Raw genomic sequence first — 26,209 nt, forward strand, 5'->3', positions numbered from 1 at the left:
CAGCTCCAAGCCAAAACATTGGTGGGAACATGAAAAAAACACCTCCTTCGAGCCGGAGTTGAACCAGCGACCTAAGGATGGCCAACACTCCAACCTACAGTCCTCCGCTCTACCAGCTGAGCTATCGAAGAGGCTAAGGGCTAGTCAGAACCTCGACATATCAGGGTTCTGTAGCTCTACTGCTGGCCAAAAAGTCACTTCTGGTGCAGGAAGATTTGCTGGATTTTTGAGGAGGGAAGCAAAAAGGAGCATGCATTCCCATACCGGGAGTTGAACCCGGGCCGCCTGGGTGAAAACCAGGAATCCTAACCGCTAGACCATATGGGATCTGGACACTTTAAACTGGCCATGGGCTTCTGGCGCACTTTCCATACATGTGGTCAGCGTGGGCGCAGGACCTTGTAGTGGCCTGTTGCTTTAGTTCTGTGACTGTAACAAAGTGATAATAATTTGGCAAAACAAGAATTATCCAAAAGGACGGTTTTCTGAATTATATAGTGTTGTATGCATTCAGGGAATCTGTTTTTTCACTCAACCCGGGGGTTCAGTGTATTTGGGCAGATTCCTGTGATTGCAGAATTGATTCCTCAAACTGGTAATTAAGCTCTTGTCCAAGTGAAAATACTCGTGTCATCCATTTGAAAACACACACGGCAACCTTTATCTAGAGGAAAAACTGGAGTCAACCCCTGGCTGCGTACGAGAAAACCAGGAATCCTAACTGCTAGACCATATGGGAACTGGCCAGCTTTAACTGGCCACAAGCTTGTGGGCCACTTTCCATAAATGTGGCCAGTGTGGGCGCAGGGTTTTGTAGTGGCCTGTTGCTTTTGGTGTGTGACTGTAACAATGTGATAATAATTTGGCAATACAAGAATCATCCGAAGGGACGGTTTACTGAAATATATAGTGTTGCATGCATTCAAGGGACATGTTTGTTGACTCACACATGGTTCAGTTTTTTGGCCAGAATCCTGTGATTGCTGAATTTATACCTCGAACTGGTAATTAAGGTCTTGTCCAGGTGAAAATACTTGTGTCATGCATCTGAAAACACACATGGCAACCGTTATCTAGAGGAAAAACTGCCTATCGTCGGTCTGTCAAGGTACAAAACTGACATGTTGTGAGGTTAATAATGAAAGTGAGACCAATTTTTAATATGCTGATTATTCGCTCGTTCAGTTTAATGCAGATTACAAATTATTCTCAATGTCCAGGTGGCAATTAGTGATAAGGCTTCAAAATGGCAAGCCTGTGACATCAAAACCACATGGCATTGCACCCTTCAAAGTAGTAAAGCGGTTACAGAGTAGCGATGAAATTGTTCATTCTAGAATCAACTGGCCCACCAGCCTGCATTTTGTGAGACGAATGGCAATACCAAAGCATGTCCGTGTCTCCCCTAGACATCGGAATGGGTGTGCAGAATGTGCCTTTTTTTGGAAAAAATAGAAGAATGCCTAGAGAGTTGCCTTTTCTTTTGGACTTTGGAGAAAAAAAAACACAACAACAAAATAAGCCGGAGAAAAACAAGCACAGAGCGAGCCAGCCAGGAGTCGAACCTAGAATCTTCTGATCCGTAGTCAGACGTGTTATCCATTGCGCCACTGGCCCACCAAAAGTAAAGACCCCCGATTGTTACAGACTTGTTGGTTTTCGATGTGACGGTGGCAAGCATTGATGTCTGCTCATTCTCACCTTGTTATCAGGAGAACAGACTACCAGCCCTCCAGCCCTCCAGCCCACCAGCCCAGCAGCCCACGAGCCTTCCAGCCCACCATCCCTCCCTGGTGGTCTAGTGGTTAGGATTCGGCGCTCTCACCGCCGCGGCCCGGGTTCGATTCCCGGTCAGGGAAAGCTCTTTTGCCTTCCAATTGTGGACTGCGAATTCAAGCTCTGCTGACAGCTGTGAGAAAGCCAGCTCCAAGCCAAAACATTGGTGGGAACATGAAAAAAACACCTCCTTCGAGCCGGAGTTGAACCAGCGACCTAAGGATGGCCAACACTCCAACCTACAGTCCTCCGCTCTACCAGCTGAGCTATCGAAGGGGCTAAGGGCTAGTCAGAACCTCGACATATCAGGGTTCTGTAGCTCTACTGCTGGCCAAAAAGTCACTTCTGGTGCAGGAAGATTTGCTGGATTTTTGAGGAGGGAAGCAAAAAGGAGCATGCATTCCCATACCGGGAGTTGAACCCGGGCCGCCTGGGTGAAAACCAGGAATCCTAACCGCTAGACCATATGGGATCTGGACACTTTAAACTGGCCATGGGCTTCTGGCGCACTTTCCATACATGTGGTCAGCGTGGGCGCAGGACCTTGTAGTGGCCTGTTGCTTTAGTTCTGTGACTGTAACAAAGTGATAATAATTTGGCAAAACAAGAATTATCCAAAAGGACGGTTTTCTGAATTATATAGTGTTGTATGCATTCAGGGAATCTGTTTTTTCACTCAACCCGGGGGTTCAGTGTATTTGGGCAGATTCCTGTGATTGCAGAATTGATTCCTCAAACTGGTAATTAAGCTCTTGTCCAAGTGAAAATACTCGTGTCATCCATTTGAAAACACACACGGCAACCTTTATCTAGAGGAAAAACTGGAGTCAACCCCTGGCTGCGTACGAGAAAACCAGGAATCCTAACTGCTAGACCATATGGGAACTGGCCAGCTTTAACTGGCCACAAGCTTGTGGGCCACTTTCCATAAATGTGGCCAGTGTGGGCGCAGGGTTTTGTAGTGGCCTGTTGCTTTTGGTGTGTGACTGTAACAATGTGATAATAATTTGGCAATACAAGAATCATCCGAAGGGACGGTTTACTGAAATATATAGTGTTGCATGCATTCAAGGGACATGTTTGTTGACTCACACATGGTTCAGTTTTTTGGCCAGAATCCTGTGATTGCTGAATTTATACCTCGAACTGGTAATTAAGGTCTTGTCCAGGTGAAAATACTTGTGTCATGCATCTGAAAACACACATGGCAACCGTTATCTAGAGGAAAAACTGCCTATCATCGGTCTGTCAAGGTACAAAACTGACATGTTGTGAGGTTAATAATGAAAGTGAGACCAATTTTTAATATGCTGATTATTCGCTCGTTCAGTTTAATGCAGATTACAAATTATTCTCAATGTCCAGGTGGCAATTAGTGATAAGGCTTCAAAATGGCAAGCCTGTGACATCAAAACCACATGGCATTGCACCCTTCAAAGTAGTAAAGCGGTTACAGAGTAGCGATGAAATTGTTCATTCTAGAATCAACTGGCCCAACAGCCTGCATTTTGTGAGACGAATGGCAATACCAAAGCATGTCCGTGTCTCCCCTAGACATCGGAATGAGTGTGCAGAATGTGCCTTTTTTTGGAAAAAATAGAAGAATGCCTAGAGAGTTGCCTTTTCTTTTGGACTTTGGAGAAAAAAAAACACAACAACAAAATAAGCCGGAGAAAAACAAGCACAGAGCGAGCCAGCCAGGAGTCGAACCTAGAATCTTCTGATCCGTAGTCAGACGTGTTATCCATTGCGCCACTGGCCCACCAAAAGTAAAGACCCCCGATTGTTACAGACTTGTTGGTTTTCGATGTGACGGTGGCAAGCATTGATGTCTGCTCATTCTCACCTTGTTATCAGGAGAACAGACTACCAGCCCTCCAGCCCTCCAGCCCACCAGCCCAGCAGCCCACGAGCCCTCCAGCCCACCATCCCTCCCTGGTGGTCTAGTGGTTAGGATTCGGCGCTCTCACCGCCGCGGCCCGGGTTCGATTCCCGGTCAGGGAAAGCTCTTTTGCCTTCCAATTGTGGACTGCGAATTCAAGCTCTGCTGACAGCTGTGAGAAAGCCAGCTCCAAGCCAAAACATTGGTGGGAACATGAAAAAAACACCTCCTTCGAGCCGGAGTTGAACCAGCGACCTAAGGATGGCCAACACTCCAACCTACAGTCCTCCGCTCTACCAGCTGAGCTATCGAAGGGGCTAAGGGCTAGTCAGAACCTCGACATATCAGGGTTCTGTAGCTCTACTGCTGGCCAAAAAGTCACTTCTGGTGCAGGAAGATTTGCTGGATTTTTGAGGAGGGAAGCAAAAAGGAGCATGCATTCCCATACCGGGAGTTGAACCCGGGCCGCCTGGGTGAAAACCAGGAATCCTAACCGCTAGACCATATGGGATCTGGACACTTTAAACTGGCCATGGGCTTCTGGCGCACTTTCCATACATGTGGTCAGCGTGGGCGCAGGACCTTGTAGTGGCCTGTTGCTTTAGTTCTGTGACTGTAACAAAGTGATAATAATTTGGCAAAACAAGAATTATCCAAAAGGACGGTTTTCTGAATTATATAGTGTTGTATGCATTCAGGGAATCTGTTTTTTCACTCAACCCGGGGGTTCAGTGTATTTGGGCAGATTCCTGTGATTGCAGAATTGATTCCTCAAACTGGTAATTAAGCTCTTGTCCAAGTGAAAATACTCGTGTCATCCATTTGAAAACACACACGGCAACCTTTATCTAGAGGAAAAACTGGAGTCAACCCCTGGCTGCGTACGAGAAAACCAGGAATCCTAACTGCTAGACCATATGGGAACTGGCCAGCTTTAACTGGCCACAAGCTTGTGGGCCACTTTCCATAAATGTGGCCAGTGTGGGCGCAGGGTTTTGTAGTGGCCTGTTGCTTTTGGTGTGTGACTGTAACAATGTGATAATAATTTGGCAATACAAGAATCATCCGAAGGGACGGTTTACTGAAATATATAGTGTTGCATGCATTCAAGGGACATGTTTGTTGACTCACACATGGTTCAGTTTTTTGGCCAGAATCCTGTGATTGCTGAATTTATACCTCGAACTGGTAATTAAGGTCTTGTCCAGGTGAAAATACTTGTGTCATGCATCTGAAAACACACATGGCAACCGTTATCTAGAGGAAAAACTGCCTATCATCGGTCTGTCAAGGTACAAAACTGACATGTTGTGAGGTTAATAATGAAAGTGAGACCAATTTTTAATATGCTGATTATTCGCTCGTTCAGTTTAATGCAGATTACAAATTATTCTCAATGTCCAGGTGGCAATTAGTGATAAGGCTTCAAAATGGCAAGCCTGTGACATCAAAACCACATGGCATTGCACCCTTCAAAGTAGTAAAGCGGTTACAGAGTAGCGATGAAATTGTTCATTCTAGAATCAACTGGCCCAACAGCCTGCATTTTGTGAGACGAATGGCAATACCAAAGCATGTCCGTGTCTCCCCTAGACATCGGAATGAGTGTGCAGAATGTGCCTTTTTTTGGAAAAAATAGAAGAATGCCTAGAGAGTTGCCTTTTCTTTTGGACTTTGGAGAAAAAAAAACACAACAACAAAATAAGCCGGAGAAAAACAAGCACAGAGCGAGCCAGCCAGGAGTCGAACCTAGAATCTTCTGATCCGTAGTCAGACGTGTTATCCATTGCGCCACTGGCCCACCAAAAGTAAAGACCCCCGATTGTTACAGACTTGTTGGTTTTCGATGTGACGGTGGCAAGCATTGATGTCTGCTCATTCTCACCTTGTTATCAGGAGAACAGACTACCAGCCCTCCAGCCCTCCAGCCCACCAGCCCAGCAGCCCACGAGCCCTCCAGCCCACCATCCCTCCCTGGTGGTCTAGTGGTTAGGATTCGGCGCTCTCACCGCCGCGGCCCGGGTTCGATTCCCGGTCAGGGAAAGCTCTTTTGCCTTCCAATTGTGGACTGCGAATTCAAGCTCTGCTGACAGCTGTGAGAAAGCCAGCTCCAAGCCAAAACATTGGTGGGAACATGAAAAAAACACCTCCTTCGAGCCGGAGTTGAACCAGCGACCTAAGGATGGCCAACACTCCAACCTACAGTCCTCCGCTCTACCAGCTGAGCTATCGAAGGGGCTAAGGGCTAGTCAGAACCTCGACATATCAGGGTTCTGTAGCTCTACTGCTGGACAAAAAGTCACTTCTGGTGCAGGAAGATTTGCTGGATCAGAACCTCGACATATCAGGGTTCTGTAGCTCTACTGCTGGCCAAAAAGTCACTTCTGGTGCAGGAAGATTTGCTGGATTTTTGAGGAGGGAAGCAAAAAGGAGCATGCATTCCCATACCGGGAGTTGAACCCGGGCCGCCTGGGTGAAAACCAGGAATCCTAACCGCTAGACCATATGGGATTTGGACACTTTAAACTGGCCATGGGCTTCTGGCGCACTTTCCATACATGTGGTCAGCGTGGGCGCAGGACCTTGTAGTGGCCTGGTGCTTTAGTTCTGTGACTGTAACAATGTGATAATAATTTGGCAAAACAAGAATTATGCAAAAGGACGGTTTTCTGAATTATATAGTGTTGTATGCATTCAGGGAATCTGTTTTTTCACTCAACCCGGGGGTTCAGTGTATTTGGGCAGATTCCTGTGATTGCAGAATTGATTCCTAAAACTGGTAATTAAGCTCTTGTCCAAGTGAAAATACTCGTGTCATCCATTTGAAAACACACATGGCAACCGTTATCTAGAGGAAAAACTGCCTATCGTCGGTCTGTCAAGGTACAAAACTGACATTTTGTGAGGTTAATAATGAAAGTGAGACCAATTTTTAATATGCTGATTATTCGCTCGTTCAGTTTAATGCAGATTACAAATTATTCTCAATGTCCAGGTGGCAATTAGTGATAAGGCTTCAAAATGGCAAGCCTGTGACATCAAAACCACATGGCATTGCACCCTTCAAAGTAGTAAAGCGGTTACAGAGTAGCGATTAAATTGTTCATTCTAGAATCAACTGGCCCACCAGCCAGCATTTTGTGAGATGAATGGCAATACCAAAGCATGTCCGTGTCTCCCCTAGACATCGGAATGGGTGTGCAGAATGTGCCTTTTTTTGGAAAAAATAGAAGAATGCCTAGAGAGTTGCCTTTTCTTTTGGACTTTGGAGAAAAAAAACACAACAACAAAATAAGCCGGAGAAAAACAAGCACAGAGCGAGCCAGCCAGGAGTCGAACCTAGAATCTTCTGATCCGTAGTCAGACGCGTTATCCATTGCGCCACTGGCCCACCATTAGTAAAGACCCCCGATTGTTACAGACTTGTTGGTTTTCGATGTGACGATGGCAAGCATTGATGTCTGCTCATTCTCACCTTGTTATCAGGAGAACAGACTACCAGCCCTCCAGCCCACCAGCCCACCAGCCCACGAGCCCTCCAGCCCTCCTGCCCACCAGCCCACCAGCCCACGAGCCCTCCAGCCCTCCCTGGTGGTCTAGTGGTTAGGATTCGGCGCTCTCACCGCCGCGGCCCGGGTTCGATTCCCGGTCAGGGAAAGCTCTTTTGCCTTCCAATTGTGGACTGCGAATTCAAGCTCTGCTGACAGCTGTGAGAAAGCAAGCTCCAAGCCAAAACATTGGTGGGAACATGAAAAAAACACCTCCTTCGAGCCGGAGTTGAACCAGCGACCTAAGGATGGCCAACACTCCAACCTACAGTCCTCCGCTCTACCAGCTGAGCTATCGAAGGGGCTAAGGGCTAGTCAGAACCTCGACATATCAGGGTTCTGTAGCTCTACTGCTGGCCAAAAAGTCACTTCTGGTGCAGGAAGATTTGCTGGATTTTTGAGGAGGGAAGCAAAAAGGAGCATGCATTCCCATACCGGGAGTTGAACCCGGGCCGCCTGGGTGAAAACCAGGAATCCTAACCGCTAGACCATATGGGATCTGAACACTTTAAACTGGCCATGGGCTTCTGGCGCACTTTCCATACATGTGGTCAGCGTGGGCGCAGGACCTTGTAGTGGCCTGTTGCTTTAGTTCTGTGACTGTAACAATGTGATAATAATTTGGCAAAACAAGAATTATCCAAAAGGACGGTTTTCTGAATTATATAGTGTTGTATGCATTCAGGGAATCTGTTTTTTCACTCAACCCGGGGGTTCAGTGTATTTGGGCAGATTCCTGTGATTGCAGAATTGATTCCTCAAACTGGTAATTAAGCTCTTGTCCAAGTGAAAATACTCGTGTCATCCATTTGAAAACACACATGGCAACCTTTATCTAGAGGAAAAACTGGAGTCAACCCCTGGCTGCGTACAAGAAAACCAGGAATCCTAACTGCTAGACCATATGGGAACTGGCCAGCTTTAACTGGCCACAAGCTTGTGGGCCACTTTCCATAAATGTGGCCAGTGTGGGCGCAGGGTTTTGTAGTGGCCTGTTGCTTTTGGTGTGTGACTGTAACAATGTGATAATAATTTGGCAATACAAGAATCATCCGAAGGGACGGTTTACTGAAATATATAGTGTTGCATGCATTCAAGGGACATGTTTGTTGACTCACACAAGGTTCAGTTTTTTGGCCAGAATCCTGTGATTGCTGAATTTATACCTCGAACTGGTAATTAAGGTCTTGTCCAGGTGAAAATACTTGTGTCATGCATCTGAAAACACACATGGCAACCGTTATCTAGAGGAAAAACAGCCTATCGTCGGTCTGTCAAGGTACAAAACTGACATGTTGTGAGTTTAATAATGAAAGTGAGACCAATTTTTAATATGCTGATTATTCGCTCGTTCAGTTTAATGCAGATTACAAATTATTCTCAATGTCCAGGTGGCAATTAGTGATAAGGCTTCAAAATGGCAAGCCTGTGACATCAAAACCACATGGCATTGCACCCTTCAAAGTAGTAAAGCGGTTACAGAGTAGCGATGAAATTGTTCTTTCTAGAATCAACTGGCCCACCAGCCTGCATTTTGTGAGACGAATGGCAATACCAAAGCATGTCCGTGTCTCCCCTAGACATCGGAATGGGTGTGCAGAATGTGCCTTTTTTTGGAAAAAATAGAAGAATGCCTAGAGAGTTGCCTTTTCTTTTGGACTTTGGAGAAAAAAAACACAACAACAAAATAAGCCATAGAAAAACAAGCACAGAGCGAGCCAGCCAGGAGTCAAACCTAGAATCTTCTGATCCGTAGTCAGACGCGTTATCCATTGCGCCACTGGCCCACCATTAGTAAAGACCCCCGATTGTTACAGACTTGTTGGTTTTCGATGTGACGGTGGCAAGAATTGATGTCTGCTCATTCTCACCTTGTTATCAGGAGAACAGACTACCAGCCCTCCAGCCCACCAGCCCACCAGCCCACAAGCCCACGAGCACTCCAGCCCTCCTGCCCACCAGCCCACGAGCCCTCCAGCCCACCATCCATCCCTGGTGGTCTAGTGGTTAGGATTCAGCGCTCTCACCGCCGCGGCCCGGGTTCGATTCCCGGTCAGGGAAAGCTCTTTTGCCTTCCAATTGTGGACTGCGAATTCAAGCTCTGCTGACAGCTGTGAGAAAGCCAGCTCCAAGCCAAAACATTGGTGGGAACATGAAAAAAACACCTCCTTCGAGCCGGAGTTGAACCAGCGACCTAAGGATGGCCAACACTCCAACCTACAGTCCTCCGCTCTACCAGCTGAGCTATCGAAGGGGCTAAGGGCTAGTCAGAACCTCGACATATCAGGGTTCTGTAGCTCTACTGCTGGCCAAAAAGTCACTTCTGGTGCAGGAAGATTTGCTGGATCAGAACCTCGACATATCAGGGTTCTGTAGCTCTACTGCTGGCCAAAAAGTCACTTCTGGTGCAGGAAGATTTGCGGGATTTTTGAGGAGGGAAGCAAAAAGGAGCATGCATTCCCATACCGGGAGTTGAACCCGGGCCGCCTGGGTGAAAACCAGGAATCCTAACCGCTAGACCATATGGGATTTGGACACTTTAAACTGGCCATGGGCTTCTGGCGCACTTTCCATACATGTGGTCAGCGTGGGCGCAGGACCTTGTAGTGGCCTGTTGCTTTAGTTCTGTGACTGTAACAATGTGATAATAATTTGGCAAAACAAGAATTATCCAAAAGGACGGTTTTCTGAATTATATAGTGTTGTATGCATTCAGGGAATCTGTTTTTTCACTCAACCCGGGGGTTCAGTGTATTTGGGCAGATTCCTGTGATTGCAGAATTGATTCCTCAAACTGGTAATTAAGCTCTTGTCCAAGTGAAAATACTCCTGTCATCCATTTGAAAACACACACGGCAACCTTTATCTAGAGGAAAAACTGGAGTCAACCCCTGGCTGCGTACGAGAAAACCAGGAATCCTAACTGCTAGACCATATGGGAACTGGCCAGCTTTAACTGGCCACAAGCTTGTGGGCCACTTTCCATAAATGTGGCCAGTGTGGGCGCAGGGTTTTGTAGTGGCCTGTTGCTTTTGGTGTGTGACTGTAACAATGTGATAATAATTTGGCAATACAAGAATCATCCGAAGGGACGGTTTACTGAAATATATAGTGTTGCATGCATTCAAGGGACATGTTTGTTGACTCACACATGGTTCAGTTTTTTGGCCAGAATCCTGTGATTGCTGAATTTATACCTCGAACTGGTAATTAAGGTCTTGTCCAGGTGAAAATACTTGTGTCATGCATCTGAAAACACACATGGCAACCGTTATCTAGAGGAAAAACTGCCTATCGTCGGTCTGTCAAGGTACAAAACTGACATGTTGTGAGGTTAATAATGAAAGTGAGACCAATTTTTAATATGCTGATTATTCGCTCGTTCAGTTTAATGCAGATTACAAATTATTCTCAATGTCCAGGTGGCAATTAGTGATAAGGCTTCAAAATGGCAAGCCTGTGACATCAAAACCACATGGCATTGCACCCTTCAAAGTAGTAAAGCGGTTACAGAGTAGCGATGAAATTGTTCATTCTAGAATCAACTGGCCCACCAGCCTGCATTTTGTGAGACGAATGGCAATACCAAAGCATGTCCGTGTCTCCCCTAGACATCGGAATGGGTGTGCAGAATGTGCCTTTTTTTGGAAAAAATAGAAGAATGCCTAGAGAGTTGCCTTTTCTTTTGGACTTTGGAGAAAAAAAACACAACAACAAAATAAGCCGGAGAAAAACAAGCACAGAGCGAGCCAGCCAGGAGTCGAACCTAGAATCTTCTGATCCGTAGTCAGATGCGTTATCCATTGCGCCACTGGCCCAACAAAAGTAAAGGCCCCCGATTGTTACAGACTTGTTGGTTTTCGATGTGACGGTGGCAAGCATTGATGTCTGCTCATTCTCACCTTGTTATCAGGAGAACAGACTACCAGCCCTCCAGCCCTCCAGCCCACCAGCCCAGCAGCCCACGAGCCCTCCAGCCCACCATCCCTCCCTGGTGGTCTAGTGGTTAGGATTCGGCGCTCTCACCGCCGCGGCCCGGGTTCGATTCCCGGTCAGGGAAAGCTCTTTTGCCTTCCAATTGTGGACTGCGAATTCAAGCTCTGCTGACAGCTGTGAGAAAGCCAGCTCCAAGCCAAAACATTGGTGGGAACATGAAAAAAACACCTCCTTCGAGCCGGAGTTGAACCAGCGACCTAAGGATGGCCAACACTCCAACCTACAGTCCTCCGCTCTACCAGCTGAGCTATCGAAGGGGCAAAGGGCTAGTCAGAACCTCGACCTATCAGGGTTCTGTAGCTCTACTGCTGGCCAAAAAGTCACTTCTGGTGCAGGAAGATTTGCTGGATTTTTGAGGAGGGAAGCAAAAAGGAGCATGCATTCCCATACCGGGAGTTGAACCCGGGCCGCCTGGGTGAACACCAGGAATCCTAACCGCTAGACCGTATGGGCTTTGGACACTTTAAACTGGCCATGGGCTTCTGGCGCACTTTCCATACATGTGGTCAGCGTGGGCGCAGGACCTTGTAGTGGCCTGTTGCTTTAGTTCTGGGACTGTAACAATGTGATAATAATTTGGCAAAACAAGAATTATCCAAAAGGACGGTTTTCTGAATTATATAGTGTTGTATGCATTCAGGGAATCTGTTTTTTCACTCAACCCGGGGGTTCAGTGTATTTGGGCAGATTCCTGTGATTGCAGAATTGATTCCTCAAACTGGTAATTAAGCTCTTGTCCAAGTGAAAATACTCGTGTCATCCATTTGAAAACACACACGGCAACCTTTATCTAGAGGAAAAACTGGAGTCAACCCCTGGCTGCGTACAAGAAAACCAGGAATCCTAACTGCTAGACCATATGGGAACTGGCCAGCTTTAACTGGCCACAAGCTTGTGGGCCACTTTCCATAAATGTGGCCAGTGTGGGCGCAGGGTTTTGTAGTGGCCTGTTGCTTTTGGTGTGTGACTGTAACAATGTGATAATAATTTGGCAATACAAGAATCATCCGAAGGGACGGTTTACTGAAATATATAGTGTTGCATGCATTCAAGGGACATGTTTGTTGACTCACACATGGTTCAGTTTTTTGGCCAGAATCCTGTGATTGCTGAATTTATACCTCGAACTGGTAATTAAGGTCTTGTCCAGGTGAAAATACTTGTGTCATGCATCTGAAAACACACATGGCAACCGTTATCTAGAGGAAAAACTGCCTATCGTCGGTCTGTCAAGGTACAAAACTGACATGTTGTGAGGTTAATAATGAAAGTGAGACCAATTTTTAATCCGCAAAATTGCTGATTATTCGCTCGTTCAGTTTAATGCAGATTACAAATTATTCTCAATGTCCAGGTGGCAATTAGTGATAAGGCTTCAAAATGGCAAGCCTGTGACATCAAAACCACATGGCATTGCACCCTTCAAAGTAGTAAAGCGGTTACAGAGTAGCGATGAAATTGTTCTTTCTAGAATCAACTGGCCCACCAGCCTGCATTTTGTGAGACGAATGGCAATACCAAAGCATGTCCGTGTCTCCCCTAGACATCGGAATGGGTGTGCAGAATGTGCCTTTTTTTGGAAAAAATAGAAGAATGCCTAGAGAGTTGCCTTTTCTTTTGGACTTTGGAGAAAAAAAACACAACAACAAAATAAGCCGGAGAAAAACAAGCACAGAGCGAGCCAGCCAGGAGTAGAACCTAGAATCTTCTGATCCGTAGTCAGACGCGTTATCCATTGCGCCACTGGCCCACCAAAAGTAAAGACCCCTGATTGTTACAGACTTGTTGGTTTTCGATGTGACGGTGGCAAGCATTGATGTCTGCTCATTCTCACCTTGTTATCAGGAGAACAGACTACCAGCCCTCCAGCCCTCCAGCCCACCAGCCCAGCAGCCCACGAGCCTTCCAGCCCACCATCCCTCCCTGGTGGTCTAGTGGTTAGGATTCGGCGCTCTCACCGCCGCGGCCCGGGTTCGATTCCCAGTCAGGGAAAGCTCTTTTGCCTTCCAATTGTGGACTGCGAATTCAAGCTCTGCTGACAGCTGTGAGAAAGCCAGCTCCAAGCCAAAACATTGGTGGGAACATGAAAAAAACACCTCCTTCGAGCCGGAGTTGAACCAGCGACCTAAGGATGGCCAACACTCCAACCTACAGTCCTCCGCTCTACCAGCTGAGCTATCGAAGGGGCTAAGGGCTAGTCAGAACCTCGACATATCAGGGTTCTGTAGCTCTACTGCTGGCCAAAAAGTCACTTCTGGTGCAGGAAGATTTGCTGGATTTTTGAGGAGGGAAGCAAAAAGGAGCATGCATTCCCATACCGGGAGTTGAACCCGGGCCGCCTGGGTGAAAACCAGGAATCCTAACCGCTAGACCATATGGGATCTGGACACTTTAAACTGGCCATGGGCTTCTGGCGCACTTTCCATACATGTGGTCAGCGTGGGCGCAGGACCTTGTAGTGGCCTGTTGCTTTAGTTCTGTGACTGTAACAAAGTGATAATAATTTGGCAAAACAAGAATTATCCAAAAGGACGGTTTTCTGAATTATATAGTGTTGTATGCATTCAGGGAATCTGTTTTTTCACTCAACCCGGGGGTTCAGTGTATTTGGGCAGATTCCTGTGATTGCAGAATTGATTCCTCAAACTGGTAATTAAGCTCTTGTCCAAGTGAAAATACTCGTGTCATCCATTTGAAAACACACACGGCAACCTTTATCTAGAGGAAAAACTGGAGTCAACCCCTGGCTGCGTACGAGAAAACCAGGAATCCTAACTGCTAGACCATATGGGAACTGGCCAGCTTTAACTGGCCACAAGCTTGTGGGCCACTTTCCATAAATGTGGCCAGTGTGGGCGCAGGGTTTTGTAGTGGCCTGTTGCTTTTGGTGTGTGACTGTAACAATGTGATAATAATTTGGCAATACAAGAATCATCCGAAGGGACGGTTTACTGAAATATATAGTGTTGCATGCATTCAAGGGACATGTTTGTTGACTCACACAAGGTTCAGTTTTTTGGCCAGAATCCTGTGATTGCTGAATTTATACCTCGAACTGGTAATTAAGGTCTTGTCCAGGTGAAAATACTTGTGTCATGCATCTGAAAACACACATGGCAACCGTTATCTAGAGGAAAAACTGCCTATCGTCGGTCTGTCAAGGTACAAAACTGACATGTTGTGAGGTTAATAATGAAAGTGAGACCAATTTTTAATATGCTGATTATTCGCTCGTTCAGTTTAATGCAGATTACAAATTATTCTCAATGTCCAGGTGGCAATTAGTGATAAGGCTTCAAAATGGCAAGCCTGTGACATCAAAACCACATGGCATTGCACCCTTCAAAGTAGTAAAGCGGTTACAGAGTAGCAATGAAATTGTTCATTCTAGAATCAACTGGCCCACCAGCCTGCATTTTGTGAGACGAATGGCAATACCAAAGCATGTCCGTGTCTCCCCTAGACATCGGAATGGGTGTGCAGAATGTGCCTTTTTTTGGAAAAAATAGAAGAATGCCTAGAGAGTTGCCTTTTGTTTTGGACTTTGGAGAAAAAAAACACAACAACAAAATAAGCCGGAGAAAAACAAGCACAGAGCGAGCCAGCCAGGAGTCGAACCTAGAATCTTCTGATCCGTAGTCAGACGCGTTATCCATTGCGCCACTGGCCCACCAAAAGTAAAGACCCCCGATTGTTACAGACTTGTTGGTTTTCGATGTGACGGTGGCAAGCATTGATGTCTGCTCATTCTCACCTTGTTATCAGAAGAACAGACTACCAGCCCTCCAGCCCTCCAGCCCACCAGCCCAGCAGCCCACCATCCCTCCCTGGTGGTCTAGTGGTTAGGATTCGGCGGTCTCACCGCCGCGGCCAGGGTTCGATTCCCGGTCAGGGAAAGCTCTTTTGCCTTCCAATTGTGGACTGCGAATTCAAGCTCTGCTGACAGCTGTGAGAAAGCCAGCTCCAAGCCAAAACATTGGTGGGAACATGAAAAAAACACCTCATTCGAGCCGGAGTTGAACCAGCGACCTAAGGATGGCCAACACTCCAACCTACAGTCCTCCGCTCTACCAGCTGAGCTATCGAAGGGGCTAAGGGCTAGTCAGAACCTCGACATATCAGGGTTCTGTAGCTCTACTGCTGGCCAAAAAGTCACTTCTGGTGCAGGAAGATTTGCTGGATTTTTGAGGAGGGAAGCAAAAAGGAGCATGCATTCCCATACTGGGAGTTGAACCCGGGCCGCCTGGGTGAAAACCAGGAATCCTAACCGCTAGACCATATGGGATTTGGACACTTTAAACTGGCCATGGGCTTCTGGCGCACTTTCCATACATGTGGTCAGCGTGGGCGCAGGACCTTGTAGTGGCCTGTTGCTTTAGTTCTGTGACTGTAACAATGTGATGATAATTTGGCAAAACAAGAATTATCCAAAAGGACGGTTTTCTGAATTATATAGTGTTGTATGCATTCAGGGAATCTGTTTTTTCACTCAACCCGGGGGTTCAGTGTATTTGGGCAGATTTCTGTGATTGCAGAATTGATTCCTCAAACTGGTAATTAAGCTCTTGTCCAAGTGAAAATACTCGTGTCATCCATTTGAAAACACACACGGCAACCTTTATCTAGAGGAAAAACTGGAGTCAACCCCTGGCTGCGTACGAGAAAACCAGGAATCCTAACTGCTAGACCATATGGGAACTGGCCAGCTTTAACTGGCCACAAGCTTGTGGGCCACTTTCCATAAATGTGGCCAGTGTGGGCGCAGGGTTTTGTAGTGGCCTGTTGCTTTTGGTGTGTGACTGTAACAATGTGATAATAATTTGGCAATACAAGAATCATCCGAAGGGACGGTTTACTGAAATATATAGTGTTGCATGCATTCAAGGGACATGTTTGTTGACTCACACATGGTTCAGTTTTTTGGCCAGAATCCTGTGATTGCTGAATTTATACCTCGAACTGGTAATTAAGGTCTTGTCCAGGTGAAAATACTTGTGTCATGCATCTGAAAACACACATGGCAACCGTTATCTAGAGGAAAAACTGCCTATCGTCGGTCTGTCAAGGTACAAAACTGACATGTTGTGAGGTTAATAATGAAAGTGAGACCAATTTTTAATATGCTGATTATTCGCTCGTTCAGTTTAATGCAGATTACAAATTATTCTCAATGTCCAGGCGGCAATTAGTGATAAGGCTTCAAAATGGCAAGCCTGTGACATCAAAACCACATGGCATTGCACCCTTCAAAGTAGTAAAGCGGTTACAGAGTAGCGATGAAATTGTTCATTCTAGAATCAACTGGCCCACCAGCCAGCATTTTGTGAGATGAATGGCAATACCAAAGCATGTCCGTGTCTCCCCTAGACATCGGAATGGGTGTGCAGAATGTGCCTTTTTTTGGAAAAAATAGAAGAATGCCTAGAGAGTTGCCTTTTCTTTTGGACTTTGGAGAAAAAAAACACAACAACAAAATAAGCCGGAGAAAAACAAGCACAGAGCAAGCCAGCCAGGAGTCGAACCTAGAATCTTCTGATCCGTAGTCAGACGCGTTATCCATTGCGCCACTGGCCCACCATTAGTAAAGACCCCCGATTGTTACAGACTTGTTGGTTTTCGATGTGACGGTGGCAAGCATTGATGTCTGCTCATTCTCACCTTGTTATCAGGAGAACAGACTACCAGCCCTCCAGCCCACCAGCCCACCAGCCCACCAGCCCACGAGCCCTCCAGCTCTCCTGCCCACCAGCCCACGAGCCCTCCAGCCCACCATCCATCCCTGGTGGTCTAGTGGTTAGGATTCGGCGCTCTCACCGCCGCGGCCCGGGTTCGATTCCCGGTCAGGGAAAGCTCTTTTGCCTTCCAATTGTGGACTGCGAATTCAAGCTCTGCTGACAGCTGTGAGAAAGCCAGCTCCAAGCCAAAACATTGGTGGGAACATGAAAAAAACACCTCCTTCGAGCCGGAGTTGAACCAGCGACCTAAGGATGGCCAACACTCCAACCTACAGTCCTCCGCTCTACCAGCTGAGCTATCGAAGGATCTAGAATCTTCTGATCCGTAGTCAGACGCGTTATCCATTGCGCCACTGGCCCACCATTGGTAAGGAAACCCGATTGTTACAGACTTGTTGGTTTTCGATGTGACGGTGGCAAGCATTGATGTCTGCTCATTCTCACCTTGTTATCAGGAGAACAGACTACCAGCCCTCCAGCCCACCAGCCCACCAGCCCACGAGCCCTCCAGCCCTCCTGCCCACCAGCCCACGAGCCCTCCAGCCCACGAGCCCTCCAGCCCACCATCCCTCCCTGGTGGTCTAGTGGTTAGGATTCGGCGCTCTCGCCGCCGCGGCCCGGGTTCGATTCCCGGTCAGGGAAAGCTCTTTTGCCTTCCAATTGTGGACTGCGAATTCAAGCTCTGCTGACAGCTGTGAGAAAGCAATCTCCAAGCCAAAACATTGGTGGGAACATGAAAAAAACACCTCCTTCGAGCCGGAGTTGAACCAGCGACCTAAGGATGGCCAACACTCCAACCTACAGTCCTCCGCTCTACCAGCTGAGCTATCGAAGGGGCTAAGGGCTAGTCAGAACCTCGACATATCAGGGTTCTGTAGCTCTACTGCTGGCCAAAAAGTCACTTCTGGTGCAGGAAGATTTGCTGGATCAGAACCTCGACATATCAGGGTTCTGTAGCTCTACTGCTGGCCAAAAAGTCACTTCTGGTGCAGGAAGATTTGCTGGATTTTTGAGGAGGGAAGCAAAAAGGAGCATGCATTCCCATACCGGGAGTTGAAGCCGGGCCGCCTGGGTGAAAACCAGGAATCCTAACCGCTAGACCATATGGGATTTGGACACTTTAAACTGGCCATGGGCTTCTGGCGCACTTTCCATACATGTGGTCAGCGTGGGTGCAGGACCTTGTAGTGGCCTGTTGCTTTAGTTCTGTGACTGTAACAATGTGATAATAATTTGGCAAAACAAGAATTATCCAAAATGACGGTTTTCTGAATTATATAGTGTTGTATGCATTCAGGGAATCTGTTTTTTCACTCAACCCGGGGGTTCAGTGTATTTGGGCAGATTCCTGTGATTGCAGAATTGATTCCTCAAACTGGTAATTAAGCTCTTGTCCAAGTGAAAATACTCGTGTCATCCATTTGAAAACACACACGGCAACCTTTATCTAGAGGAAAAACTGGAGTCAACCCCTGGCTGCGTACGAGAAAACCAGGAATCCTAACTGCTAGACCATATGGGAACTGGCCAGCTTTAACTGGCCACAAGCTTGTGGGCCACTTTCCATAAATGTGGCCAGTGTGGGCGCAGGGTTTTGTAGTGGCCTGTTGCTTTTGGTGTGTGACTGTAACAATGTGATAATAATTTGGCAATACAAGAATCATCCGAAGGGACGGTTTACTGAAATATATAGTGTTGCATGCATTCAAGGGACATGTTTGTTGACTCACACATGGTTCAGTTTTTTTGGCCAGAATCCTGTGATTGCTGAATTTATACCTCGAACTGGTAATTAAGGTCTTGTCCAGGTGAAAATACTTGTGTCATGCATCTGAAAACACACATGGCAACCGTTATCTAGAGGAAAAACTGCCTATCGTCGGTCTGTCAAGGTACAAAACTGACATGTTGTGAGGTTAATAATGAAAGTGAGACCAATTTTTAATATGCTGATTATTCGCTCGTTCAGTTTAATGCAGATTACAAATTATTCTCAATGTCCAGGTGGCAATTAGTGATAAGGCTTCAAAATGGCAAGCCTGTGACATCAAAACCACATGGCATTGCACCCTTCAAAGTAGTAAAGCGGTTACAGAGTAGCGATGAAATTGTTCATTCTAGAATCAACTGGCCCACCAGCCAGCATTTTGTGAGATGAATGGCAATACCAAAGCATGTCCGTGTCTCCCCTAGACATCGGAATGGGTGTGCAGAATGTGCCTTTTTTTGGAAAAAATAGAAGAATGCCTAGAGAGTTGCCTTTTCTTTTGGACTTTGGAGAAAAAAAACACAACAACAAAATAAGCCGGAGAAAAACAAGCACAGAGCGAGCCAGCCAGGAGTCGAACCTAGAATCTTCTGATCCGTAGTCAGACGCGTTATCCATTGCGCCACTGGCCCACCATTAGTAAAGACCCCCGATTGTTACAGACTTGTTGGTTTTCGATGTGACGGTGGCAAGCATTGATGTCTGCTCATTCTCACCTTGTTATCAGGAGAACAGACTACCAGCCCTCCAGCCCACCAGCCCACCAGCCCAGGAGCCCTCCAGCCCTCCTGCCCACCAGCCCACCAGCCCTCCAGCCCACCATCCATCCCTGGTGGTCTAGTGGTTAGGATTCGGCGCTCTCACCGCCGCGGCCCGGGTTCGATTCCCGGTCAGGGAAAGCTCTTTTGCCTTCCAATTGTGGACTGCGAATTCAAGCTCTGCTGACAGCTGTGAGAAAGCCAGCTCCAAGCCAAAACATTGGTGGGAACATGAAAAAAACACCTCCTTCGAGCCGGAGTTGAACCAGCGACCTAAGGATGGCCAACACTCCAACCTACAGTCCTCCGCTCTACCAGCTGAGCTATCGAAGGGTCTAAGGGCTAGTCAGAACCTCGACATATCAGGGTTCTGTAGCTCTACTGCTGGCCAAAAAGTCAAAAAAAAAAAAAACCAGGAATCCTAACCGCTAGACCATATGGGATCTGGACACTTTAAACTGGCCATGGGCTTCTGGCGCACTTTCCATACATGTGGTCAGCGTGGGCGCAGGACCTAGTAGTGGCCTGTTGCTTTAGTTCTGTGACTGTAACAATGTGATAATAATTTGGCAAAACAAGAATTATCCAAAAGGACGGTTTTCTGAATTATATAGTGTTGTATGCATTCAGGGAATCTGTTTTTTCACTCAACCCGGGGGTTCAGTGTATTTGGGCAGATTCCTGTGATTGCAGAATTGATTCCTCAAACTGGTAATTAAGCTCTTGTCCAAGTGAAAATACTCGTGTCATCCATTTGAAAACACACACGGCAACCTTTATCTAGAGGAAAAACTGGAGTCAACCCCTGGCTGCGTACAAGAAAACCAGGAATCCTAACTGCTAGACCATATGGGAACTGGCCAGCTTTAACTGGCCACAAGCTTGTGGGCCACTTTCCATAAATGTGGCCAGTGTGGGCGCAGGGTTTTGTAGTGGCCTGTTGCTTTTGGTGTGTGACTGTAACAATGTGATAATAATTTGGCAATACAAGAATCATCCGAAGGGACGGTTTACTGAAATATATAGTGTTGCATGCATTCAAGGGACATGTTTGTTGACTCGCACATGGTTCAGTTTTTTGGCCAGAATCCTGTGATTGCTGAATTTATACCTCGAACTGGTAATTAAGGTATTGTCCAGGTGAAAATACTTGTGTCATGCATCTGAAAACACACATGGCAACCGTTATCTAGAGGAAAAACTGCCTATCGTCGGTCTGTCAAGGTACAAAACTGACATGTTGTGAGGTTAATAATGAAAGTGAGACCAATTTTTAATCCGCAAAATTGCTGATTATTCGCTCGTTCAGTTTAATGCAGATTACAAATTATTCTCAATGTCCAGGTGGCAATTAGTGATAAGGCTTCAAAATGGCAAGCCTGTGACATCAAAACCACATGGCATTGCACCCTTCAAAGTAGTAAAGCGGTTACAGAGTAGCGATGAAATTGTTCTTTCTAGAATCAACTGGCCCACCAGCCTGCATTTTGTGAGACGAATGGCAATACCAAAGCATGTCCGTGTCTCCCCTAGACATCGGAATGGGTGTGCAGAATGTGCCTTTTTTTGGAAAAAATAGAAGAATGCCTAGAGAGTTGCCTTTTCTTTTGGACTTTGGAGAAAAAAAACACAACAACAAAATAAGCCGGAGAAAAACAAGCACAGAGCGAGCCAGCCAGGAGTCGAACCTAGAATCTTCTGATCCGTAGTCAGACGCGTTATCCATTGCGCCACTGGCCCACCAATAGTAAAGACCCCCGATTGTTACAGACTTGTTGGTTTTCGATGTGACGGTGGCAAGCATTGATGTCTGCTCATTCTCACCTTGTTATCAGGAGAACAGACTACCAGCCCTCCAGCCCACCAGCCCACCAGCCCACGAGCCCTCCAGCCCTCCTGCCCACCAGCCCACGAGCCCTCCAGGCCACCATCCATCCCTGGTGGTCTAGTGGTTAGGATTCGGCGCTCTCACCGCCGCGGCCCGGGTTCGATTCCCGGTCAGGGAAAGCTCTTTTGCCTTCCAATTGTAGACTGCGAATTCAAGCTCTGCTGACAGCTGTGAGAAAGCCAGCTCCAAGCCAAAACATTGGTGGGAACATGAAAAAAACACCTCCTTCGAGCCGGAGTTGAACCAGCGACCTAAGGATTGCCAACACTCCAACCTACAGTCCTCCGCTCTACCAGCTGAGCTATCGAAGGGGCTAAGGGCTAGTCAGAACCTCGACATATCAGGGTTCTGTAGCTCTACTGCTGGCCAAAAAGTCACTTCTGGTGCAGGAAGATTTGCTGGATCAGAACCTCGACATATCAGGGTTCTGTAGCTCTACTGCTGGCCAAAAAGTCACTTCTGGTGCAGGAAGATTTGCTGGATTTTTGAGGAGGGAAGCAAAAAGGAGCATGCATTCCCATACCGGGAGTTGAACCCGGGCCGCCTGGGTGAAAACCAGGAATCCTAACCGCTAGACCATATGGGATTTGGACACTTTAAACTGGCCATGGGCTTCTGGCGCACTTTCCATACATGTGGTCAGCGTGGGCGCAGGACCTTGTAGTGGCCTGTTGCTTTAGTTCTGTGACTGTAACAATGTGATAATAATTTGGCAAAACAAGAATTATCCAAAAGGACGGTTTTCTGAATTATATAGTGTTGTATGCATTCAGGGAATCTGTTTTTTCACTCAACCCGGGGGTTCAGTGTATTTGGGCAGATTCCTGTGATTGCAGAATTGATTCCTCAAACTGGTAATTAAGCTCTTGTCCAAGTGAAAATACTCGTGTCATCCATTTGAAAACACACACGGCAACCTTTATCTAGAGGAAAAACTGGAGTCAACCCCTGGCTGCGTACAAGAAAACCAGGAATCCTAACTGCTAGACCATATGGGAACTGGCCAGCTTTAACTGGCCACAAGCTTGTGGGCCACTTTCCATAAATGTGGCCAGTGTGGGCGCAGGGTCTTGTAGTGGCCTGTTGCTTTTGGTGTGTGACTGTAACAATGTGATAATAATTTGGCAATACAAGAATCATCCGAAGGGACGGTTTACTGAAATATATAGTGTTGCATGCATTCAAGGGACATGTTTGTTGACTCACACATGGTTCAGTTTTTTGGCCAGAATCCTGTGATTGCTGAATTTATACCTCGAACTGGTAATTAAGGTCTTGTCCAGGTGAAAATACTTGTGTCATGCATCTGAAAACACACATGGCAACCGTTATCTAGAGGAAAAACTGCCTATCGTCGGTCTGTCAAGGTACAAAACTGACATGTTGTGAGGTTAATAATGAAAGTGAGACCAATTTTTAATATGCTGATTATTCGCTCGTTCAGTTTAATGCAGATTACAAATTATTCTCAATGTCCAGGTGGCAATTAGTGATAAGGCTTCAAAATGGCAAGCCTGTGACATCAAAACCACATGGCATTGCACCCTTCAAAGTAGTAAAGCGGTTACAGAGTAGCGATGAAATTGTTCTTTCTAGAATCAACTGGCCCACCAGCCTGCATTTTGTGAGACGAATGGCAATACCAAAGCATGTCCGTGTCTCCCCTAGACATCGGAATGGGTGTGCAGAATGTGCCTTTTTTTGGAAAAAATAGAAGAATGCCTAGAGAGTTGCCTTTTCTTTTGGACTTTGGAGAAAAAAAACACAACAACAAAATAAGCCGGAGAAAAACAAGCACAGAGCGAGCCAGCCAGGAGTCGAACCTAGAATCTTCTGATCCGTAGTCAGACGCGTTATCCATTGCGCCACTGGCCCACCATTAGTAAAGACCCCCGATTGTTACAGACTTGTTGGTTTTCGATGTGACGGTGGCAAGCATTGATGTCTGCTCATTCTCACCTTGTTATCAGGAGAACAGACTACCAGCCCTCCAGCCCACCAGCCCACCAGCCCACGAGCCCTCCAGCCCTCCTGCCCACCAGCCCACCAGCCCTCCAGCCCACCATCCATCCCTGGTGGTCTAGTGGTTAGGATTCGGCGCTCTCACCGCCGCGGCCCGGGTTCGATTCCCGGTCAGGGAAAGCTCTTTTGCCTTCCAATTGTGGACTGCGAATTCAAGCTCTGCTGACAGCTGTGAGAAAGCCAGCTCCAAGCCAAAACATTGGTGGGAACATGAAAAAAACACCTCCTTCGAGCCGGAGTTGAACCAGCGACCTAAGGATGGCCAACACTCCAACCTACAGTCCTCCGCTCTACCAGCTGAGCTATCGAAGGGTCTAAGGGCTAGTCAGAACCTCGACATATCAGGGTTCTGTAGCTCTACTGCTGGCCAAAAAGTCAAAAAAAAAAAAAACCAGGAATCCTAACCGCTAGACCATATGGGATCTGGACACTTTAAACTGGCCATGGGCTTCTGGCGCACTTTCCATACATGTGGTCAGCGTGGGCGCAGGACCTTGTAGTGGCCTGTTGCTTTAGTTCTGTGACTGTAACAATGTGATAATAATTTGGCAAAACAAGAATTATCCAAAAGGACGGTTTTCTGAATTATATAGTGTTGTATGCATTCAGGGAATCTGTTTTTTCACTCAACCCGGGGGTTCAGTGGATTTGGGCAGATTCCTGTGATTGCAGAATTGATTCCTCAAACTGATAATTAAGCTCTTGTCCAAGTGAAAATACTCGTGTCATCCATTTGAAAACACACACGGCAACCTTTATCTAGAGGAAAAACTGGAGCCAACCCCTGGCTGCGTACAAGAAAACCAGGAATCCTAACTGCTAGACCATATGGGAACTGGCCAGCTTTAACTGGCCACAAGCTTGTGGGCCACTTTCCATAAATGTGGCCAGTGTGGGCGCAGGGTTTTGTAGTGGCATGTTGCTTTTGGTGTGTGACTGTAACAATGTGATAATAATTTGGCAATACAAGAATCATCCGAAGGGACGGTTTACTGAAATATATAGTGTTGCATGCATTCAAGGGACATGTTTGTTGACTCACACAAGGTTCAGTTTTTTGGCCAGAATCCTGTGATTGCTGAATTTATACCTCGAACTGGTAATTAAGGTCTTGTCCAGGTGAAAATACTTGTGTCATGTCCAGGTGGCAATTAGTGATAAGGCTTCAAAATGGCAAGCCTGTGACATCAAAACCACATGGCATTGCACCCTTCAAAGTAGTAAAGCGGTTACAGAGTAGCGATGAAATTGTTCATTCTAGAATCAACTGGCCCACCAGCCTGCATTTTGTGAGACGAATGGCAATACCAAAGCATGTCCGTGTCTCCCCTAGACATCGGAATGGGTGTGCAGAATGTGCCTTTTTTTGGAAAAAATAGAAGAATGCCTAGAGAGTTGCCTTTTGTTTTGGACTTTGGAGAAAAAAAACACAACAACAAAATAAGCCGGAGAAAAACAAGCACAGAGCGAGCCAGCCAGGAGTCGAACCTAGAATCTTCTGATCCGTAGTCAGACGCGTTATCCATTGCGCCACTGGCCCACCATTGGTAAGGAAACCCGATTGTTACAGACTTGTTGGTTTTCGATGTGACGGTGGCAAGCATTGATGTCTGCTCATTCTCACCTTGTTATCAGGAGAACAGACTACCAGCCCTCCAGCCCACCAGCCCACCAGCCCACGAGCCCTCCAGCCCTCCTGCCCACCAGCCCACGAGCCCTCCAGCCCACGAGCCCTCCAGCCCACCATCCCTCCCTGGTGGTCTAGTGGTTAGGATTCGGCGCTCTCGCCGCCGCGGCCCGGGTTCGATTCCCGGTCAGGGAAAGCTCTTTTGCCTTCCAATTGTGGACTGCGAATTCAAGCTCTGCTGACAGCTGTGAGAAAGCAATCTCCAAGCCAAAACATTGGTGGGAACATGAAAAAAACACCTCCTTCGAACCGGAGTTGAACCAGCGACCTAAGGATGGCCAACACTCCAACCTACAGTCCTCCGCTCTACCAGCTGAGCTATCGAAGGGGCTAAGGGCTAGTCAGAACCTCGACATATCAGGGTTCTGTAGCTCTACTGCTGGCCAAAAAGTCACTTCTGGTGCAGGAAGATTTGCTGGATCAGAACCTCGACATATCAGGGTTCTGTAGCTCTACTGCTGGCCAAAAAGTCACTTCTGGTGCAGGAAGATTTGCTGGATTTTTGAGGAGGGAAGCAAAAAGGAGCATGCATTCCCATACCGGGAGTTGAAGCCGGGCCGCCTGGGTGAAAACCAGGAATCCTAACCGCTAGACCATATGGGATTTGGACACTTTAAACTGGCCATGGGCTTCTGGCGCACTTTCCATACATGTGGTCAGCGTGGGTGCAGGACCTTGTAGTGGCCTGTTGCTTTAGTTCTGTGACTGTAACAATGTGATAATAATTTGGCAAAACAAGAATTATCCAAAATGACGGTTTTCTGAATTATATAGTGTTGTATGCATTCAGGGAATCTGTTTTTTCACTCAACCCGGGGGTTCAGTGTATTTGGGCAGATTCCTGTGATTGCAGAATTGATTCCTCAAACTGGTAATTAAGCTCTTGTCCAAGTGAAAATACTCGTGTCATCCATTTGAAAACACACACGGCAACCTTTATCTAGAGGAAAAACTGGAGTCAACCCCTGGCTGCGTACGAGAAAACCAGGAATCCTAACTGCTAGACCATATGGGAACTGGCCAGCTTTAACTGGCCACAAGCTTGTGGGCCACTTTCCATAAATGTGGCCAGTGTGGGCGCAGGGTTTTGTAGTGGCCTGTTGCTTTTGGTGTGTGACTGTAACAATGTGATAATAATTTGGCAATACA

At 46.8% G+C, this 26,209-nt stretch overlaps 26 non-coding genes across 26 annotated transcripts; all 26 read right to left on the bottom strand.

The window, feature by feature from the left end:
* Nucleotides 1-255: 255 nt before the first annotated feature.
* On the bottom strand, nt 256-327 carry trnae-uuc (transfer RNA glutamic acid (anticodon UUC)). The gene has a single exon. It is a non-coding gene; the product is annotated as a tRNA-Glu (tRNA).
* Nucleotides 328-1,964: 1,637 nt separating this feature from the next.
* On the bottom strand, nt 1,965-2,052 carry trnay-gua (transfer RNA tyrosine (anticodon GUA)). Its single transcript is given in 2 exon segments — nt 1,965-2,000; nt 2,016-2,052. It is a non-coding gene; the product is annotated as a tRNA-Tyr (tRNA).
* A 124-nt stretch (nt 2,053-2,176) lies between these two features.
* trnae-uuc (transfer RNA glutamic acid (anticodon UUC)) lies at nt 2,177-2,248 on the bottom strand. Its single transcript has one exon. It is a non-coding gene; the product is annotated as a tRNA-Glu (tRNA).
* Nucleotides 2,249-3,885: 1,637 nt separating this feature from the next.
* Nucleotides 3,886-3,973, bottom strand: trnay-gua (transfer RNA tyrosine (anticodon GUA)). Its single transcript is given in 2 exon segments — nt 3,886-3,921; nt 3,937-3,973. It is a non-coding gene; the product is annotated as a tRNA-Tyr (tRNA).
* Nucleotides 3,974-4,097: 124 nt separating this feature from the next.
* On the bottom strand, nt 4,098-4,169 carry trnae-uuc (transfer RNA glutamic acid (anticodon UUC)). Its single transcript has one exon. It is a non-coding gene; the product is annotated as a tRNA-Glu (tRNA).
* Nucleotides 4,170-5,806: 1,637 nt separating this feature from the next.
* trnay-gua (transfer RNA tyrosine (anticodon GUA)) lies at nt 5,807-5,894 on the bottom strand. Its single transcript is given in 2 exon segments — nt 5,807-5,842; nt 5,858-5,894. It is a non-coding gene; the product is annotated as a tRNA-Tyr (tRNA).
* A 203-nt stretch (nt 5,895-6,097) lies between these two features.
* On the bottom strand, nt 6,098-6,169 carry trnae-uuc (transfer RNA glutamic acid (anticodon UUC)). The gene has a single exon. It is a non-coding gene; the product is annotated as a tRNA-Glu (tRNA).
* An 807-nt stretch (nt 6,170-6,976) lies between these two features.
* On the bottom strand, nt 6,977-7,049 carry trnar-acg (transfer RNA arginine (anticodon ACG)). Its single transcript has one exon. It is a non-coding gene; the product is annotated as a tRNA-Arg (tRNA).
* A 371-nt stretch (nt 7,050-7,420) lies between these two features.
* Nucleotides 7,421-7,508, bottom strand: trnay-gua (transfer RNA tyrosine (anticodon GUA)). Its single transcript is given in 2 exon segments — nt 7,421-7,456; nt 7,472-7,508. It is a non-coding gene; the product is annotated as a tRNA-Tyr (tRNA).
* Nucleotides 7,509-7,632: 124 nt separating this feature from the next.
* Nucleotides 7,633-7,704, bottom strand: trnae-uuc (transfer RNA glutamic acid (anticodon UUC)). Its single transcript has one exon. It is a non-coding gene; the product is annotated as a tRNA-Glu (tRNA).
* Nucleotides 7,705-9,372: 1,668 nt separating this feature from the next.
* trnay-gua (transfer RNA tyrosine (anticodon GUA)) lies at nt 9,373-9,460 on the bottom strand. The gene is given in 2 exon segments: nt 9,373-9,408; nt 9,424-9,460. It is a non-coding gene; the product is annotated as a tRNA-Tyr (tRNA).
* Nucleotides 9,461-9,663: 203 nt separating this feature from the next.
* On the bottom strand, nt 9,664-9,735 carry trnae-uuc (transfer RNA glutamic acid (anticodon UUC)). Its single transcript has one exon. It is a non-coding gene; the product is annotated as a tRNA-Glu (tRNA).
* Nucleotides 9,736-11,371: 1,636 nt separating this feature from the next.
* On the bottom strand, nt 11,372-11,459 carry trnay-gua (transfer RNA tyrosine (anticodon GUA)). Its single transcript is given in 2 exon segments — nt 11,372-11,407; nt 11,423-11,459. It is a non-coding gene; the product is annotated as a tRNA-Tyr (tRNA).
* Nucleotides 11,460-13,299: 1,840 nt separating this feature from the next.
* Nucleotides 13,300-13,387, bottom strand: trnay-gua (transfer RNA tyrosine (anticodon GUA)). The gene is given in 2 exon segments: nt 13,300-13,335; nt 13,351-13,387. It is a non-coding gene; the product is annotated as a tRNA-Tyr (tRNA).
* Nucleotides 13,388-13,511: 124 nt separating this feature from the next.
* trnae-uuc (transfer RNA glutamic acid (anticodon UUC)) lies at nt 13,512-13,583 on the bottom strand. The gene has a single exon. It is a non-coding gene; the product is annotated as a tRNA-Glu (tRNA).
* A 1,216-nt stretch (nt 13,584-14,799) lies between these two features.
* Nucleotides 14,800-14,872, bottom strand: trnar-acg (transfer RNA arginine (anticodon ACG)). The gene has a single exon. It is a non-coding gene; the product is annotated as a tRNA-Arg (tRNA).
* A 2,283-nt stretch (nt 14,873-17,155) lies between these two features.
* On the bottom strand, nt 17,156-17,243 carry trnay-gua (transfer RNA tyrosine (anticodon GUA)). Its single transcript is given in 2 exon segments — nt 17,156-17,191; nt 17,207-17,243. It is a non-coding gene; the product is annotated as a tRNA-Tyr (tRNA).
* Nucleotides 17,244-17,684: 441 nt separating this feature from the next.
* trnay-gua (transfer RNA tyrosine (anticodon GUA)) lies at nt 17,685-17,772 on the bottom strand. The gene is given in 2 exon segments: nt 17,685-17,720; nt 17,736-17,772. It is a non-coding gene; the product is annotated as a tRNA-Tyr (tRNA).
* A 1,492-nt stretch (nt 17,773-19,264) lies between these two features.
* Nucleotides 19,265-19,337, bottom strand: trnar-acg (transfer RNA arginine (anticodon ACG)). Its single transcript has one exon. It is a non-coding gene; the product is annotated as a tRNA-Arg (tRNA).
* Nucleotides 19,338-19,708: 371 nt separating this feature from the next.
* On the bottom strand, nt 19,709-19,796 carry trnay-gua (transfer RNA tyrosine (anticodon GUA)). The gene is given in 2 exon segments: nt 19,709-19,744; nt 19,760-19,796. It is a non-coding gene; the product is annotated as a tRNA-Tyr (tRNA).
* A 1,334-nt stretch (nt 19,797-21,130) lies between these two features.
* trnar-acg (transfer RNA arginine (anticodon ACG)) lies at nt 21,131-21,203 on the bottom strand. Its single transcript has one exon. It is a non-coding gene; the product is annotated as a tRNA-Arg (tRNA).
* Nucleotides 21,204-21,574: 371 nt separating this feature from the next.
* Nucleotides 21,575-21,662, bottom strand: trnay-gua (transfer RNA tyrosine (anticodon GUA)). Its single transcript is given in 2 exon segments — nt 21,575-21,610; nt 21,626-21,662. It is a non-coding gene; the product is annotated as a tRNA-Tyr (tRNA).
* Nucleotides 21,663-21,865: 203 nt separating this feature from the next.
* Nucleotides 21,866-21,937, bottom strand: trnae-uuc (transfer RNA glutamic acid (anticodon UUC)). Its single transcript has one exon. It is a non-coding gene; the product is annotated as a tRNA-Glu (tRNA).
* Nucleotides 21,938-23,153: 1,216 nt separating this feature from the next.
* trnar-acg (transfer RNA arginine (anticodon ACG)) lies at nt 23,154-23,226 on the bottom strand. Its single transcript has one exon. It is a non-coding gene; the product is annotated as a tRNA-Arg (tRNA).
* A 371-nt stretch (nt 23,227-23,597) lies between these two features.
* On the bottom strand, nt 23,598-23,685 carry trnay-gua (transfer RNA tyrosine (anticodon GUA)). The gene is given in 2 exon segments: nt 23,598-23,633; nt 23,649-23,685. It is a non-coding gene; the product is annotated as a tRNA-Tyr (tRNA).
* Nucleotides 23,686-24,840: 1,155 nt separating this feature from the next.
* trnar-acg (transfer RNA arginine (anticodon ACG)) lies at nt 24,841-24,913 on the bottom strand. The gene has a single exon. It is a non-coding gene; the product is annotated as a tRNA-Arg (tRNA).
* Between the last annotated feature and the right edge of the window lie 1,296 nt (nt 24,914-26,209).

The sequence above is a fragment of the Carassius gibelio genome, chromosome A11 (genome assembly GCF_023724105.1).
Source record: "Carassius gibelio isolate Cgi1373 ecotype wild population from Czech Republic chromosome A11, carGib1.2-hapl.c, whole genome shotgun sequence".
In the NCBI taxonomy this organism is placed as follows: Eukaryota; Metazoa; Chordata; class Actinopteri; order Cypriniformes; family Cyprinidae; genus Carassius; species Carassius gibelio.